The following is a 20,250-nucleotide window of genomic DNA, read 5'->3' as shown; positions in this document are numbered from 1 at the left end:
GGCCCATTGATTAAAGTTAGCCGAGGTACTTTTAATTTCCAAAGTTTTAGTTTTAAATGTAGAATCAAATTCATTCTGAACAATACTGAAAAGTGATCCATAGATGGCATTAGGATCCTCGTTGTTAATAATTTTGGGATTAATTTTTTTAGCTACATTACATTTAAATCTGTTACAACGACTAGCTGAATGGGGCCTGCATTCAATTTTAGTGGACTCGTATGGATAATCATGGGAAAACTCACTTTTTGGCCACAGTGGTCAGACGTGAGGGCGTTGAAGACTAAATTATTATTTGATTCATCGGAATCGGTAAATATATTATCGAGACAAGTAGAAGAAGAAGCCGTTATTCTCGTTGGTTCATAAAATAAATTCACTAAATTGAAAGACTTAAATAAGTTCAAAATTCTAGTAGTTAATGGCGAGGCCTCCAAGATATTAACATTGAAATCACCACATACAATTTTACGTTTGTGACTTGATTTTAATTTATTAAGTGAATCTTCAATTACCGATTCGAATATATTGAAATCTCCTTGGGGGGGGCGGTAAACGCAGATTATAATATAACGCTCAAGTTCCACACAGGACAACTCTATAGTGCGCTCGATAGAAAGTTTAACTATATCCAGGCGTTGTTTACATTTTAAATTATTTGAAACTAGAATCAAGGAGCCGCCTCGAATAGCCTTACTTCTTACAAACGCACTTTGTATTGTGTAATTGTTATCATTAATAAACAATAACTCATGCTCTTTTAACCAATGTTCAGTTAAACACAAAACATGAACATTGTGGGTTTCCATAAATAAACTTAATTCTAATTCTTTGCCAGACAGGCCCTGCATGTTTTGATGTACAACATTCAATACATGCGGTCCATCCTTTGTCGCGCCTAATAGTTTAAACTACTGGGCGAATCAATAATTATGTTAGTAGTACTACTAACAGTATCCGTAGGTATGTAATAAGTACCAGTGTCAATGTGTATATTATATGCTAAAAGATTAGCAATGTGTCTTCTACAGCTAGGTGGCAAATACATTGAGTATTCAGTTAATTTAAATCTACTTGTAAATTGGTTTATATCAAAAAATAAAATCGCATTATCAAGACGACATGTCCTATTATAAATTAACATATTTAAATCAAATATGTGCCTATTTTGTTCCATTGATAAACTGTCAGAATAAGGCAAAGCACACAGTATGAATTTGATTTTTTTAGTTTCATTTAAATGTGTCATCAAGGAAACACATTCTAATATGTCTTTCTTTGTAACAGCCAGGCTATCCCCATAAAGCAATATAACAGTTGAAATGGGATTAAGCTGTGATGATTTAATATTTCTAATTAAGTGGCTAAAACTGGCACCAGGTACACAATGATTAATTACCTTATGATGCGAACACTGATTAAAAATGCTACCAAAACCTTGACCAAAATGATCTGAAAATATGTAATTAATATTTTTATTATTATTTAAATTAATATTTGCAATGGAATCTACTACTTGACACACTGGAGCCATGCTGGTGACTAACTGCAACTCAGATGTTGGAGGATTACATGGGAGAGTGTCAACCGGTTGAGACACCGGTGCCATGGAGGTGATTAATTGTTGCTCAGATTTTGAAGTGCTGGCATGATTACAAGAGAGGTATTTTGTCAGAGACTCCTGCCTCTCTGCATTTTGCCTCACTAGGTCAGCCAGCTCACAGGCCTCCTGCATGCGCTCACTCAGGACATGTTGCGATGCTTCATATTTGCTACAAATATCCCTAAGAGAAGATTCTGTACGACAGAGATCCTCTTGTAAGCGCTGAGTGTCTCTCTCATAGATATACCTACAAACATCCAATTTTTCTTCACAATTGTTTAAGTCACTTAACAAATTAATGTTTTTCTTTCTAAGAATGTTATTTGTTTTACACACTTTTTCCTTCTTTAAAGTTTTCCTAATTTTTCCTATAATTCTATTTAATTTTAAATATTTTTTAATTTTATTATGAGAATTTAATGTTCTACTTTTAACTAAAGTGTCATTGGTAAGGTCAATAGTAACAATTGGCTCATTACAAGGGGGTCCGGACAAGCTACCGACTAACTCATTGTACAGGCTGCAGGTGTTCGCAGACTGTTCACTGGATTTGGCAGCTTCCAACTGTGTGATGGTGTTGTGGGCCCTGCTTAATTATTAATTATATTGATTCCAGTTCCTTTAGCGTAGCCCTCAACTTTTCATCCAAGAGTGCAGCACTGCGGGTCATCATGATGGTATGCTAACCCAAAGGCACCCTGGAATGTCAGAAGAGACAGCTAAGTGAAGGAAGGAGAAAGTTGAGAAAGTAAAGAACCTAAGTAACTAGTAAATTTGGGGAAACTAATTGTGTAAAGTAATAGAACAATTTAGATGTTAATAAACAAATACAGAGTTTGAGTTAAAAGAATTAAGGGAAATGCATACTCTGTATGCAGTATCTACTTATGACAAGTTTATGAAGCTAAAGTAATTTTAAAAGATAGATGGAAAATAAAAAAATATATATATAAAAGTTGAGGGTATAATTTTCCTTTGTAATTTTGAAAAAGAAATTAACTTTTAAGGCCTTGTTGGTTGAATTGCAGCTAATTTAAGTAGCCAACTGTGAAATAACAGGCTAAATCATTATTCTCTGAGCGGTGAAAAGTATCTTACAGCTATTGTTGTTTTGATCAGCTGTTGGAAATTAACTATAAACTTTACAACAAGGCGGGCTATTTTAATACTTTTTCGGAGCTAGGGACTTCTGTAATAAGTTAATTGAGTATGGAAAGAGGTAAGGGATGTGACTGGACTATATAATAACGAAAAAATATGAAATACTCCCCGGGTTTCAATGTTTTCAAATCCGTCCGTTGTTAGGATGACAGCCGGTTTTTTCATATGTCGATTTCATGCACAATCTTGCAACGAAATCACTCACAAATACTGGTACACACATCTAATTACAATATCTATCGAATTTAAGGCCATTTACTACAATATAGGCCCGAAATATATTTAATTTATATTTTAAATCTAACACATATTATTTTGACAACTGGCTGCCAGTGTTGCCAGCGCAACATTTCGAACCTATTTTATGTTAAAGAACTTTAGTACCTACCAATAGTATGTATGTAACGTGATCTTTTTTTATTTCTGGGTAACAGAAATCCAATCTTATTTTCACTAACAGAAACTACCACGTTTATTAAACATTAGAGAATGAGAGATTACATTCTTCTCTATTCGATACGTGTTGCTGAGAAACAAATTATTTCTAAGTATATCTTGATGACAGTTGCCTGCCTTTTACTAAACTTCAAAATAGTCAATTAATTTGAACTGAATTATTGCTACGAACTCGCTACAACTTCGTAGTTGCGCCTACGTCGTAGCAGGTGCAAGTTTTTTTTAATTCAGTCACGTTATTCCATTTCAATAGATATTAAGTGCTGTAATGTTCATTCATATCTACAGATATTGAACATGATAGACTTGTGGCATAACTAGTGCTAAAAAAAAATCGGTATAAGAATAAAAAAAGTTTAAAGAAATCGGAAATAATGCTACTAAGTTGGAGGACCAATTAGGTCCTCCAACTTCACGTGTACAAGAGTACCCGCAGCGGCGGCGTAAGGCGTGGGCGACGTGGGCCACCGCCTACGGCCTCGCGGTACAAGGGGCCTCGCGCCCCAAAAATTTTTAAAGCGAGAATAAAATAAAATAAAAGATAAAAATCAATTTTGTTGTGAAACATGTTTTCTTAGTCTGGCAACATTTGCCGCGAACCAGAGTGTGGGGTATCCCTGGTTTTATTTGTTTACTTTCTTTACTAACAATCTTTAAAACCACCAACCAAGTCAATTCCTAGATTGTAAAACTAATAAACATGGGATTTCTTGCGTTATATGGAAGTTTAACCTTGTAAAATGTCAAATAGACAAGCAAATTTCCTGCAGACGTCGAAGAAAAAAAAACGCTCACTTCGCTCGCGGTTTCTTCTTTATTTCTAATTTATTCTACGTTTACTTTTAGAGTTCTCAATTTAACAAAAAGTTGGAGCACCGAAGAAACACAGCTGACTGTCGATCCAGTCACGGTTTCTTTTAATTTGTTTTTAATTCCGCTTTAAATTTGAGAAATTCTCGAACAAACACTACTTTTATGTCCCAAAACCCAAAAATTTTCGAGCTCGCTTTGCTCGCGGTTTCTTTACTTTCCACTTAAATTTTTTATCACATATAGCTACTTTTAATGTCCTAATACTCATAAAAATTTGCGTTCCCTTCTCTCGTGGCTTCTTTACTTCACAGTTGCCTTTCATTATATATGTTTAGGAGTGATCCAAAACTCAAAAATTTTCGGGCTTGCTTCACTTTACAGTTGTTTTCATTGTCAGTGTCAACGTTTTTTAGTCTACACTAGCAAAAAGGTAGCGTCGTTTTTAAATCTTTTTATTAATAAGAAAGTAACTTATAGTTACCATATATATGAACTTTCTTATTTACGGTACTACTTTAAGTCCCAAAATTTTAATACATAGGCGTCAACAAATACTTATACGTCCGTTTGGGCTACATTTTAAGTAATTTTTGTTTTGAGTTCTAAAATATTACAAAAAAATTCGGCTCGCTTTGCTCGCGTAATCAGAAGCTATGTTACCGTATTTTTGCCTTCACCAACCAGCAGCAATTTATGTACGATTGGGTTAAGTTTACGTAATTTTTGCTTTGACTTGTTAACTATAAAAAAAATCCGTTTGTTATATGTCTCTGTTTTTTTTTTTTTGTAGATATCTCGCCCAGGGCGCTGGTAGAGTTAAAACCGGCACTAAATAGAAACGTATAATTGTGTTATTCAATACTAGCTTCTGCCAGCGACTTTAATCTAATTTATATTTTTATGAATAAAAACTTGGCAGTGTTAATTGTTTTCTTTGTTTTTACTATTTTAAAGAATCCATCTTCAGGTCGCCATAGAACAGGGCCTCGCGAAATCTGTCTTGCCCACATCAAATTTAGGTCTTGCCCCGCCACTGAGTACCCGCATACTGCAGTCTTAACAATCGGCCGACAGTTGGCAATTATTTTCTTAAGAAAATGTTGAATCCAACCAAAGTTTTCAGTCAGATACCGGCTATATACCAGATCTTTGTAATGTGCGTGCTAACATTCAACTTCATACCCGGAACCAACTATCGGCTGACTAAAAGTCTGCACTGTGCGAGTATTCACTGTAAATGAATAGTTTAGACAAATAATTTATTTGAATATTCATTCTGAATAGATTAAATGTAAACAATGAGCTTTATTTATTTCGTCATCATCAGCCTTTTTTGTATTCTCTCATTGCTGGGTATAATCACAGATTACTATAATATTTACTACGGTAGAATTCTCTTTTCACTGTGTGAAAGAAAAACCGCACTTGCTGAAGGCAATTTGCGATTTGAGACTTTAATACCCAGGTTTCCTCAAAATATTTTCCTTCATATTTGCATTAGATTACAAAAATACATTGCTTCAGCCCCTTTTACTTAATCACTCCACTTTTTTTGCATTATCAATCCTTTACAAACATTTAAACTGACGCTTACGTTGTTGGTTATCTCGGCCCAAAAATATATTATCATACACTGGGTTATTAGGACTCTTATTTTAACCTCAGCAACACATAATTACCATGTCAAGAGAAGATAATCGTGCTGAAAATTCCTATCCTGTTGACATCGCGGTAATTATGTTATAATCAACTTGCATTGCTACACCGTAGCGCGTAGCACGTGACCTACGGCGTAGCGCGTAGTCGCGTAGCTCATTCTAATTTAAAATGAAGCTTTTATTCATTTTCTGCTTCGGCTTTTTCATACTGTGTTGAGGTCAGCTTCTGCTAAACGGATGCAGTTGAGTACCAGTGTTTTCTGACCCCATCAACCTAGTTTCCCGGCAACCCAATACCCCCTTTTTTTTCCGACGTTAAAAATCATCAAATGACCCCTCCCGCTGTGGGTTAGCAGCGGTGAGGGAGTGTCAGACTCTTACTGACTAAAAACCGTCGTGTTCCGTCATAGGCCTTTTGTGTACCAGGGCCGCGGTATCTCTTTCGAACAACCCGCAGCCCCGGCAGGCTTTGGCCCTGCTGGGCCCCGCTGGGGTTGCTGACATCTCTTTGAGGAGCGCGTGGAACAACGCGCGCCGTCGACACGGGTCTGTTGTCTAAGAAGACAGAGGGACGATGAGCCACCCGAACTCACCGCCCACAGACCCAACCCAATACCCCTACATAGGACTGGTTGACAGACTTACCAGGCCACCACGTGTTTTTATTAATTTAACCAAATGTAGGAAACTTTTGTTGAACACGTTACCACCATTTTAAGAGTACTTGTGATATAATTCTGTACCTAAGCAATATAAAATACGTTTTTTTTTGTCAAATCTAGTAGCAAAATTAAAAAGTCCTTTATAAAAATAACTATCAAAATTGCTTAGTATCTTAATATAAACATAGTTTCAATGTAAAGTTATGTGGGAGTTAAACTTGCGTTCATCTGAAAGCTTTATTATTATCCTAACAAGATTGTGATGCTGCGATGCGTACCCTTCTGAAGTTTAAATAACTGCAGGTGAAGGTTGTGCTATGTACTTAGTAGTAGAAATTGTGAGTGCTAAAACGTTGTAATAAATGTTATTTTATTATCTTATTAAAGTGTAACTAGTGAAAATAAGTAGTATATGGCATAACCTCAACAAAAATGATGTTTAGTTAGACTATATTTGCTAGCTTACGAGACCATCCGGAACAGCTAATAAAATGCTTGAACAATACTTAACTGCTTATCCACTCATTTAGTTTTAAACAATTCCAAGTGTTCATAAACGAATATTAAAACCACTCCATTAAAAAAATCTTCACTCACTTATTAAAAATTAAAACTCCCCCATCAAGCTCATGAACGGTTACAACAAAAAGAAACAATTTAATAACCCCACAGCCCTTGATGAAACATGCACTACCCACGCACACACATGCACACACAGACGAATTCACACCCACACCAGCGCAATTAATCCCAGCGTTGTTACAATATACAGCGTGCATCGCGCGGTAACAATCCCCTTGTTAAAACCTGACGAACGTACGGACACCCTATAAACAATACATTAATTATCTCTCAATGCAGGAACACTGACAAAAACATCCACGGAAACAAATAAGCCGTGCCGCCGCCGGACAAAAAAACCGCACTGCCGTACAAAAAACGGAACGACACACAAAGAACGCACGACTTCACAGAAAAATTTAATATTCCCGCGTCGACTTTTATAGGTAAAGTGCATGTTTATTAAATTAATTCCCTTTCTGGAAAACAAAGTGGAGCTTCAAATTCAAGTAAAAACTAAAGCTTCACTACGGCTCCTCTTTGTATTAAAGGAGGTTCACAACTTATTGTCTATGCATTTTTAAGACGACACTGCGCAGATCCTTATTTTTAAATTAAATATTTACTTCCACATTAAACGTGCTTTGTCTCATTTCAAAGAGTGTAAAAAGTACTATGAATGCAGTTTATTAAAAAAATAAGTTCTCTATTAAACTTTCAAACAGGTACAATCAAACAGAATAAGTCCAATTATTAACAAGTCTATGCACATGAAAATAGAATGTTGTAGAGCAGAGCTGTAAAGGGAATTCGCAATATTTGAGTTAAGTACAAAAAGTTTTTACAATAGGTGTGCTCGCCTCCCCGTTGGGGGGTGTCAGGAGCCCTCCCGGGGTGCCCGGGCGACACTCGGCATCTGCCTGTTGCATCCCACCGAGACTGCAAACATACCAAGTTTGAACATCATTTTAGTAGCGTAATGGAAACAGTTTGCACTGTATTAGAGATTTTGTCGGATAAACCGGGTTTTGGTAATGTTAGGGGCGATAAAGTGGTGGCGTTAGATCGTTTTACTGCCGCATTTGTTGTATGTATAGTAAGTGATAATATTTAAAGAATGTGATGATAAACGATTGATTGTATGCTTGTTCTTGTTGAAAAACGATATTAGATGGCTCTTTGTCATCCAGAACTTTCATACTGAAACAGCTGTCATTATCGTCTTCTCTATTGTTATGCTTACAGTACAATGTACACTTTCCTTTCAAAAGCCTTCAACGCCTACTTTATTATCCGAAAAAAAGGTATTGACAGCATGACACGCGATTGTTTTAAAGCTGGCTGACTGGCTGCCATGTAAAGCATGTTAATGTGGAGTGAAGGCACAGGCCTTTATGCAAGGGCTGGCAAATAAACTGTGGGGAAAAAAAAACTGAGCGCGTGAAACGTTTGGCCCCTGCGTCCGACCGCAAAGCAACTAGCAAATCCATCAGATAATCGAAATCGCTGGCTTTTAAAGCTCACTTTATGATGAGTGTTTGAGTTATTTTACAGTGATTTGTTGCTGGTATCGTCGGGGGAAGTTTCAGTTATTACTTGTATGTTTTTGTAAAAGTATTTAGCGATTGAGGTACAGCGTTGTACTTAGCGGTACCCTATCGTGATGCACCTAGTATTCTTAACTTTTTGAATTGTCGCTTTTGCGAAAGTTTTTTTTTTCTATTTATGAAATATTTTTTTACATTTTGGAACTAGTATTTCGCAATACCAGTTCCTTCTTATAACTCACTGATGCCTGAATCAAGTACCTGTACTTGGAAAATAAATAAAAATAAAGCATCCAATCAAAATATCGAGACGACATCTCAACAAGAAAACTCAAACCGATTTTCCCAACCGTACATAAATACTTTACAAATAAACTCGTAATAAAAACAGACGAACGCCAGCAACACGGTGCATTTAGCTGGAATACAGGTACCCTGTGCGCGGCGGGCCGGTGCACCCGCCACCCATCCGTCGCTATGGCAACAGCTGAGCTCAACGCATCCCGGTTGCCCGGGACCTCGATGCGCTCTTATTATACTTAATTAAATTAATATCTGACGATTCCTGTATCGATTTTAGACGAATTCTGGATCGAGTTTCGTGTGATGCGATGCTTGCAATTCGATGCGGTCTGTCTGTCTGTCTGTCTGTTTGTGATCGTCTATTGTCTTATGCTTCAATTTGTAGTATGTACTGAGCAATTATATTTGAAATGCTTTGTTGTATACTTGAGTGGCTGCATAGTTGAAGTTGTTCAAGGGAATTATTTTAGATGCTGTTGTATTGTTATCGGAACTTAGTATAACTTAACTTGATTTCTAAGATTGCAATTCTGCTGGTTTTATAGGTAGGTAGACTTCACCTTATTTTAAATATTTTAATTTTGAGCAGTTATTTATAACTGACATTGTAAGGTGACTACCAAAACTAAATACCCACCTAACCGTATGAACTTAAGTAACTTTTTATTCATACTTACTGTATCATGTTGAAAGTAGAGTTGAGTTTCCCATCATTCTTCGAGTGCATAATTACATAATATATTTTAGGGAAAGCGCAGGCAGATGATTTAGGGAAACGAAGTCCTACCATCGCCACTTTGTCTCATAACCAGTATACTTACACACACATAGCTCATGTAGTGTAGTATCATCATGATGATGATGATACGGAGTGCCTTCTTGTTGCATGGGAGTTGAATCGTTAAAAGCAGTGTGCAAGAGCATGTATATTTGTAGCTTTTACTGTATTTAGGTACTAGAAATGATACTTACTCTCTGGAATATTTAGACATAGCTACCGCCCCTGGTTTCGCCAACATGATAACTATCTCGTGCAATCGAATGAAGTTCTATAACCTCTCTAGCCTATTTATGCCTAAGAGACCTATTTATTAAAAAAAAAACAATTGAAATTTAAATAAATTAATGCCTTTTGTTTTACTTTTCCTGATAGTCATTAGTTAGGCCCATCATTTCCAAAGGCATGACAGGAACTCTTCCCTAATACGATCGTGTTTGCAGGTATGGTGAAAATGATGATAATAAACTCAATAGTTGTTCAAATAGCCAAACTAAATAAATAAATAAATAAATAAAGATATATGCTCATATTCTAAAATAACCAAAAAAAATCTTCTTCAGTTCTCAGCCCGTAGTACTTTCGAGGAAAGTAGTTCTAATCAGAGTTCATTTATTTTCTTTTATATCTATTTAACAATAACAGCAGTGCATCCATCTTTTTGCGATCCATCTTGCGCTTCCTAAAAACACGTAGGTACAATGGCTGACTACACTTGAAGGTACAAGGTACCCTAAAAATGGTTTGACAAAAAAATCGCATAGCAGAAATTCGCATTGCATGACGCATCGCATCGCAGATTTGGGAGAACTTTAAAAAGGGTATCTAAACTACAATAAAAAAAATGTTTACACGACACCGATTTTTTTTGTATTTTTCTTATTTTTTTTACACAACATCTATTTTTTGGAGTTTTACAGTTTTTTGTATTTTTTTTGCAGATTTATTTATTTTGTGAATGGATTTAATGAATGATGATGAAAGTGATATTAACTATTTAAAAGATTAACTTACATTATGTCTTAGATAAGTGTGATATATTGCTATACACATACCTTAATAAACCGTATTGGTAATTCTGAAATTTAAATTTAAAGACAAATAAAAACTATTTTAAAGCAATTTAAGATTCGGAGCTACCACTCTAATTTAATTACAGGTAAATGGAGACGAAGGTGGATACGGAAAGGTAAATATGTACAACTGCATTTGACTTTTCTTAACAAACAAAACACTATCAGATAACTGAACCTTTGGAAAAAAATGCTTCAAGTATAAGGTATGTGTATAAAACCTCGGAATCCCTAGTTACATTAACAATTCTTAAACTATGAAATGATGAATGGAAATTGGCAATCTTAAGCATGAATTTAAAATTAATGGCGCTGAAAACAATGCTACCGCAATATAAAAAATATATATCAAATATATATAATGACGCAAGCTAAGCTACCTTACTACCCTCAAAATACAATACAAGTTTTTAACCTCTTTTGAGCAAATTTTCATCAACTTTGCTGATCCCAAATCACATTCCAATTACATATTTTAATTCCGTAGAACAAGCAATCATATGACACTTAATTTTATAGACTAAGCAATAAGTAATTAAATTAATGTAATAGGCCACTTAAACAACAATTTCAAATGTATTTTCCTATCTATCTTAAAATTCATATGATTAGAATTTAATTTTAAAGTCACACGCTCTCACAAAAGACGCGATATGCTTGCAATGCTACTTAATGAATTAAGCTCAGTCGTGCAGGTTTCATTCATGCATATAATATAGAAGATAAAAATAAGGGATGATTTACGTTAAACCATATCCAAGATCGAATGACGCCCGCAAAAGTGAACGAACTGAAAACTTCATGAAGGTTGTATATTTAATTTCATCGTTTTATACATCTGTATGCAATATGAGGATCGACGGAGGTGCGCGGGCGCCGAAATTAACATCAAAAAGGGAAGTTGGATTTGATTATTTTTTAACTCTTTAACTTTTTTTGTTATAGCATAGCCAAATATGTCCTTTTCAATTTTTTTTTGCCACTTCTTTGCACCTCGAATATGTAACAGTATAACATGAATCACCCCTTATACCTTAATCTACGTCTACTAAGGAACGTATATACAATTACTCGTATGTTTTCAATATGTATAAACTATTCTAATTGACAAAGCTGTGGTTTTTCGACGCACGACCTCTCATGCCAAATGTACAAGGTATTGTAAGATTAATATTAATTCTAAAAAGCGATGAAGACGACTTGCACCACTGTTCACTGATTAAAACCAAAATTATTCTATGGCAGTCTATATAAAAAAAAAAACTTTTTGGGCAACTTCTAACATCCTTCAAAGTTAAGTAAAGGTAAAATATTTAATTTATTAGGTTCCTGAGTTTTATAATCTGGTAACGTCCATACTCGTATTTCACACCAAAATTCATCCTCCGAGCCTTTTCCCGATCATGTTGGGGTCGGCTTCCAGTCTAACCGGATTCAGCTGAGTACCAGTGCTTTACAAGAAGCGACTGCCTATCTGACCTCCTCAACCCAGTAACCCGGGCAACCCGATACCCCTTGGTTAGACTGGTGAGTCAGAAGCCAGTAAGTCTGACTGGTGTCAGACTTACTGGCTTCTGACTACCCGTAACGACTGCCAAGGATGTTCAATGACAGCCGGGACCTACAGTTTAACGTGCCATCCGAAACACAGCCAATGGTGTCTAAGATATACTTAGAAAGTACATACAAACTTAGAAAAGTTGCATTGGTACTTGCCTGACCTGGGATCGAACCCGCGCCCTCGTACTTGAGGTTGGTCCTTTACCCACTAGGCCACCACGACTTTTATTTGTATTTCACACCAAAATTAATAAAATAATTTAGATGAAATTTGGTAGTTGGTCTAGACTCTGTGAAAGGACAAACTCCATTATGTGAAATCATATTAATGAAAGTGCAATTCTAATTTGGAAAATGTGTCCCGTATTATTATTAAGGCTTATGTCGGAAATTGATCAATTTGCGTGTTGACATTGGTGCAAGTCAGCTTGTAACTTTGAAAAATATTGCCAAAAACTATTTCAGATACTAAACAAGTTCTTAACATCTAGTAATACTGATTTAAGCTTCCTAATTTTATTTCTAATAATGGTCAGGAATCATGCGCTAGATCGGTAATGATAAATTTTGACACACAGCTAAACAATTTTGAATTGTTTATACCTACGGTAAGATTATCTAAATTGCATGCAAAATCACGACATTGGCTTTTAAAAATATGTGTTGTTTGCTATTTGGTCAAGATATGTATAATATGCACTATCATAGATTTGGAATAACTATCAATACTGTCTACCTACTGTAAAAGCATAAAATAAAACTTTTTTTTTGCATTTTTGATTTTTTGTGCTTGTGCGAACTATGGAAAAAACTAAGAAAGCTTAATTAAATTATTTAATTATAACTATATAAGAGCCTACCTATTTACTGTTCACCCGACATGGTTACTTCAGCTAAAAACTACCTACTTTATTTTGGCTATGCCACGCTTTTATAAGATAATTTATTCATTAATTATTTTAAGAGATATTGTAAGCCTATTTTGAGCGTTTATAGCTCATACTACTTTATACCTACATAATATTAGACCTTAATTTAAGACCGAAAGTGATTTCTAGAAGACCTAAAAATTTAGAAAAAAGTGTAATGCATCACCCATGCAATGAAATGTGAACGATACGCTACAAGAAATGTTATTATTTGATGATATGATCCCGGGTAACTGGATTGGGGAGGTCAGATAGGCAGTTGCTCCATATACGACACTACGGTACTTAGTTGCAGCCGGTTAGGTGAGACTGCAAGGCAACCCCAACATAGTTGGGAAAAGCCTAGACAGATGATGATGATCATGGCTAGAGAGGTGATGAATTATGACGATAACTCTAATGACAAATCGAGGATAATTTTGATGAATGAAAAATGGAATGATGAGTGAAAAATGGAATGATGAGTGAGAAATGGAATGATGAATGAAATATGGGTTGATGAATGTGAGATGATGAATTAATGACGAATGAAAAATGATATGATGAATTAAAAGTAGGTGCATCCTACATGCTAGTGATAAATACAGACTAGACTACGATGATATGACAACATACACTTATTCACAAACACTATGATGAGCGATAATTTGGCACATGTTAAGCCTATGGCCAACAGTAGACTTATATTAACTAGCCTAGTGACTACACTACATACTCCTTATATACTAAGGGCCAATTTTCCCATCGCCAGATAACTTTTATCCAAAGATTTTTGACGTTTTGACAGCTTCTTTGTAGAAAATATGTCAAACCGCCATATTTATTCCTCAAATTAAAGTTATCTGGCTATTTAAAAATCAGCCAAACCTAACTAGAAGAAAAATATTATAACTAGGTGATTATTATGGTGAAGCCATCGACAAATTAAATCACAAATTAAATAATGATAATAATAATTTTGTGTATGCAATGTATTGTGATACTGCCAGATAAGTTAAAATAAATATTTTTTTCGATTGTCGTCTATGGAAAATTTTGAATTATTTTGATTTTAGGATGAGATGAGATTAGATGATGTTAAATTGGAAGTGATAAATGTGTGATGTTTATGTCGATACAGATATGAGATGAAATGGAAAAGACCGGAGAATGTTTGCCAAAAAACATGAAATTCGTATAACTTAAATCAGAGATGGCCTTAAATAAACTAGTCTAAGCTAATCCTAAGATTCCCTTACCGAATATTTACATGGTAGGTACTTGTCCTTAATTATTCCCTGACGTCGCCGGTACCTACAGTGAATTAAGATTGTACCTCTAGGATAGGATTTGGACGTCTTTGACTATAAGGTCTACTAAGGTCTACCTATAACTATAAACTGTTGAAAATCACTTTAGAATTTTTACCCTACTGCGTTTACAGCTCCTTCAGACTTTGAGTTTTATTCCGTTGGGTTAAGGTGGTATATTAGAAGGATAACAGAATAGTAGTAGCAGAATCCTTGCTAAATCTCACGTCTGTCTTATTACCAATGCGATAGAATTCAAAATTGAATGAAAAGCTGTAAATACTGATGGTAAAAAAATCTATAGTCGTCTTAAATCTACTATCTTAATTCCATTGGCATAAATACATTGGCATAGGAAACGAATTGAGTGAGTTTTAAGGGAACTGGTTAATTTTGAATTTGTGAAATGAAATGAAAAATGTTTTACTGTAATTTTCACGAAATTTACGGAGTGTGACAACTAAATCTAGTTCTATCAGAAATTTTGAATTGAATACATTGGAGAGTGGAAAATTAAACCTTTAGAAAATTAATGTGACTGTTAAATTATAAAACGTCATTCCTCCTATTGATATTGTTGTAACCAATGATTGTCTCTAATAGTTTGTAAGCAAAATTGGTAAATAAGAGTGGTTAAGTTTTCAAAAAAGATCGTTTTCCTAACGTCAATCCGCTTCCTGAGCCATGTAATGAAAACTACTGAATGAATATTTACATGAGAAAAATCCTACATATGAAAACTCGCGGCGCTAAAACTAAGCTGAACTACAGCTACCTACCTACCTACTACAGCTACCTACAGCATACCTACCTATATGTGTTTAAACTACAGCTACGTTCTAAAATGGAGTGATCGAATAGAGCAAAGAATAGTTTGATAAGCGTACCTACTGCACGTCAAGAAATTTTGCGAAGCGCAAAATATGTTCTTGTTGTGCCTAACAATAGCATCACATATTCAGCTTTGATGAAACCAGATGCAGCTACCCTCTAACCGTCACTTCGAAATTCGAACAACTCGGCCCAAGTTCAAAACTGCGAAAGTCCGTTAGTTCGAATTTCGATGAACACTAAATTCGAAGTCGAACATCATAGAATAGCACTATGTACTACTGTATGTACAATTAATTTAGACTCTACTACTACCTAATTCGTATCAAATTGAGCTCTTTTTCTCGTAACCTAATTTACTGGCCTTGGGCCTAAGCTACTTTAAAACTAACATGCACTTAAAAATAGTATTTTTTATCACGACGTTCCCAAAAGCGGAGCCTTTCGAAACGTCACAATAAAAAAAATGCATTTTATGCGTATCCCTAAAATTATCTTAATAATATGTATTAGTGACTAAAACTAACTGTACATACCTAATGACGTGTATTGACAATCTACTTACACTTTAAAGCTCGCAACGCACTTAATTAAAAAAATGCAAATAAAATTTCAAGCAATTCAATAAACATTGCTGTCAATCATGTTGGGCATTAAAAATTGCTCTCACTATCTTGTCATAATGTAATTTAACACCCTTGGCAGTCGTTACGGGTAGTCAAAAGCCAATAAGTCTGACACCAGTCTTACCAAGGAGTTGTGGTTGACCGGGTAACTGGATTGATGAGGTCGGACAGGCAGTCGCTCCTTGTAAAACACGGATTCTCATCTGCATCCGGTTAGACTGAAAGCCGACCCCAATATGTTTGGTAAAAGGCTCTTGAGATATTGATGGATAAATCACATGGTTGGATGATCTGATAATGGCAGCAAGTAGCCGCTTCTGTACTTTTGCAAATCTATACCTAGAGAATGTTCAATAATGTAGCTCGATGATGAAGAAAACTTAAAACGGTCAGTTCAATTTACTCGGCGCCTGCGCATGAGAGCAGGCTTGGCAGTCGGTTCAGAAAAATATTCTAGAGATGTATGTTTTTTTGCCAAAAAGTTTGTGAAAATGCCTAAAGTAACTACAAAAAGAAATTACTTTTAATAAATTTTCATACCCACCATAATTGTCACCAAATATAATAACTACTTTAGTAATTTAACGATGGCTACCCTAATTCTACCTTACCTTACTCCTTGCCCTATCTTACCGTCCTTAATCCTATGGATCTGAAATGTTTCACTTACTTATATTTAACTCAAAGCCAATGTCGTGATTTCATTTGCAGTCCGCGATGCTAAGCAATGGTGATTTTCATGGTGCTAAAGTAGACGTTAAACTAATCCACGGCTTTTAATTACCTAGTTAACTATATTGTTTATTTACTAATTAGCAATTATTACAAGCAAACTACTTTTTTTATTGTAGGTATCCAGAGACGCAGTGACTTATCGCTACTTGAACCTAGTCCTTCTAACTCTAATGGGCCAAATGGCCGACTATTGTAATAATTATTACTATCGATATGATGGAGCATGATTATGATGATTATATGACTTAAATGATGACTAGAACATTTATATTTCCTTAAAATGCCTACTTGGTTAACTATTCAGACGCTAAGAAAAAATCTACCGAATTTACATTTATACAATAATGTAATTATTGATGCGCGAAATAATGATGGAGCTACATAAGATGACGTATATCTTTCACACAAATTAATTTAGTTTTGTTGAACTTTTCGAAGGTAGCTTTTATTTATTTTAGTGTTTAGGTTTCTTTGTTGGAAACGCCGAAGGTGCTGTGAAGGGGTGTTTATGCGCCGGGGGGCCTGCGAGCAAACAAAAATTATAATGGAATATTTTTCGAATTGATCCCGACCCTGAATATGAAGTTTGAAAGGCCTGGTATATTTTCCTCGAGTTTTTTAAATACTTTTTTAATAGTTAACTCTAGAATTAATGTAAGTAGGCAGAGTCAAATAAGAACTCAGAATATGAAGGTTTTTTTTAGAAGGTTTCAGAGAAGAAAAGAAGGTACCGAGGGGGTTGATACGCACCTTTTTGGCCTAATCTTCAAAATGTTCATAGCCTGCCTTTCTTCTTCTCGGTGACGTGATGGGCCGTTGTCCAATGGTTTGTAACGACTAGTAGATGGTGCCATTTGCAATATGATGTCCTTAAAGATTTTAGCGCATCGGCAGCTTCTTCCTAAGCTAGTTTTATTATCTTCGGTGTTCAGGCCAAAATACTGTCTTAAGTTTTGATCATCGAAATGTTTTTGGCGAAGGTCCATTTTATGGCGCCCAACCGAATCAGACGATTTTGAAACTTCACCTCAACGATATGTATATTATTCTTTATAAGAAACAAAGAGAAAATGTAATTTAAATATATGGATATGGATTATTTCTAAATGTAGTACGAGATTTCAAAAAAGTTATGAACTCAATTTTGAACTTTTAGTCGAATAACCGGAGAATTTTCTAGTAAAATCAGAATAATACTTTGAAAAATCTTAACCCGTATATTTATGAAACGTAGATAATTTTAAAATTAATTCAGATTAGGCATAGACAAGCCTTCAGCTACTTCATCGGTGGTATTATTGTTTTGATCTCGATTTCCGTATTCACTGAAACAAAGAAAAAGTCTCGTGAAAAAACACGAGCTTCTAAAAACTTTTCCAAAAAAATATATATCAAGTTGAAAAATCACCAAAACTATTCTTGGAACTTTTGAAAATATTTCTTCCATCGGGAGTTGAACCCGGGAAATCATACAGTGATTATTAAGTGAAGTAAAGTAAAGTTTAAGTATAGTTACTTACGGGTTTGGTTCTTGATTGTTATTGCCCTGGTAAGCTTGCTTCTCATTCTCCAGTTGTTTGTTCACTGGGTTGTTCTCCTTGTCAACGTTGTTGAATTTCTGCAGCAGCCAGTTGTGCTTCTTAAAGTCCTTTTCAAATCGTCTATTCCTCTTTTCGATCTCGTACTTCTCGTATATATAATAGAGGTTATTCGTAGTTTTTTTCATCCTGGACACGCAATCACAAGAAGATTCTATTCCAAACACTCCGAAAAAAAGAATTGGAATTTAAAATTCCAGTAGGAATAATTTTTAGAATGAATTTCAAAAATGGAAAGAAGTTTGAAAGTTTCACGAGTTGGGGGATGGTTAGGAGCTAGAGGTGGCTACGTGTTGCCTTGCTCGAGGCTCGACGAAGACTGATCGTGTTAATGTCGTGCCTCTACAGAGCCAGGGTTGAGGAAGGTACTGCCCCTGAGTCCTGTCGGCCAATACGCGAAGCCTGCGCGCGCTGTACGCACCAACCCTTTGTCTCCATTACTTTTTACGAGCTTACATCTACACATTATATACCTAACCGTGATGCATATAAAGTTTTAAATTCCACCAGCACTTTTCGTGTAAATGTAGTGGTGTAACAATACTGTAGAATTGTCCCCCCTTTCAGTAAATACGTGACAATTCAGTAGGTACATGGAGGCAGGCATATAACGATTTAATGGCGGTACCTAAGAATTATGTGGTTCTCCATACATAGTTAGTTGTGTACATAAGTATTAAGTATATAGAGTCTATTGTATTCTTTGTCTCTTGAAATTTTTATTGTTGTATTATTTAGCTCATTAGTAGGAGTAGCTGTGTATATTGAAATCAATACGCATAGACAAAGCACGACCTACAGTTTTCTAGGTCCCGGCTGTCATTTGAACACCTTTGGCAGTCTTTACGAGTAGTCAGAAGCCAGAAAGTCTGACAATCAGTCTTACCTAGGGGTAGGTATCGGATTGCCCGGGTAAGCGGATTGAGGAGGTTAGATAGGCATTCGCTCCTTGTAAAACACTGGCACTCAACTGCATCCGAATACACTGGAAGCCGACCCCAATATAGTTGGGAAAAGGCTGTACATACTCAGTTGATAAATAGGTATATAATTAATAAACTGAAAAGCACCGCAGTAAGTTCAGTACCCTGAAGCCTCATCATAAAGAAGATCCTTTTCAATATTTTCAGCTAGTAAATTGCGTTGATAAATAATTATATTTAGAGTAAGTCAATGTTTTTCCTTAAATATGCTGAAACTTGTAGCAATTCCTCGATTTTAGCGTGATTTTAGGACTTTATCTGACTCGGTAGGCAAGGCCACCTAAAATTCTACTCATTACAAGTGCTAGTATAATATTCATGAATTTGAGTTATTCAAAAAACTAATGCTTAGTACTTTCATTAGAATATATTTTTTTAAGTTCTCACGTGGCTCGTGTGTTCATCCTCCTGCTCTCTAATGTACCTACATACCTACTCGATTGTTTAGTATACCTCCTAGGGGGGGCTTAACTTATATCTATGTAGTCTAATTGTTATTCATCCTCCCTTCTTATTAGCTTTATAAGAACCATGAATTAGGTGACGGGTGACCATATTTTTCCGACGCACAACTAATGAATCCAGTACCTACACCACTGTGCTGAATTAGCGCGTAGGAAGAAGATCTAGCTCTTTAGCTTTATAATATTAGTAAGTATGTATATAGAAATAAAGATGTGCTATTATCGGTCGGGCTCCGTTTCTGGGCACGTGAAGACAGTGTCTCCGAATACTACCCAGTCAGTCACAATGTCGTTGTTATCACCCTGCTATTACTGAACCGAGTTAATTGAGTATACTATACTGGTTGTCCAGTTAAAGCCTAAGAAAGACATACATAAGTAGGTACCTACGTTTTCCCGGTTGCTCAAAGTGATTGTCCTGTCCTTTGAAGTGTGTGAACCGCTGTAGGTACTTTAACTTTACTTCTCATAATATTTTTCCATGCTTATTTCGTTACTAACCTTTTTGTTAATATTTCAGTCAGGTTTCAGGTAGCTTTTTATTAGTTTTTATACAAAATCAATTCGGAATTATTATAATATCTAATTTAGATACCTACGACAATAAGATGTATTAGGTA

The sequence above is a fragment of the Helicoverpa armigera genome, chromosome 8 (assembly GCF_030705265.1).
Source record: "Helicoverpa armigera isolate CAAS_96S chromosome 8, ASM3070526v1, whole genome shotgun sequence".
Classification (NCBI taxonomy): Eukaryota; Metazoa; Arthropoda; class Insecta; order Lepidoptera; family Noctuidae; genus Helicoverpa; species Helicoverpa armigera.
Note: the sequence above shows the minus strand (reverse complement) of the source record.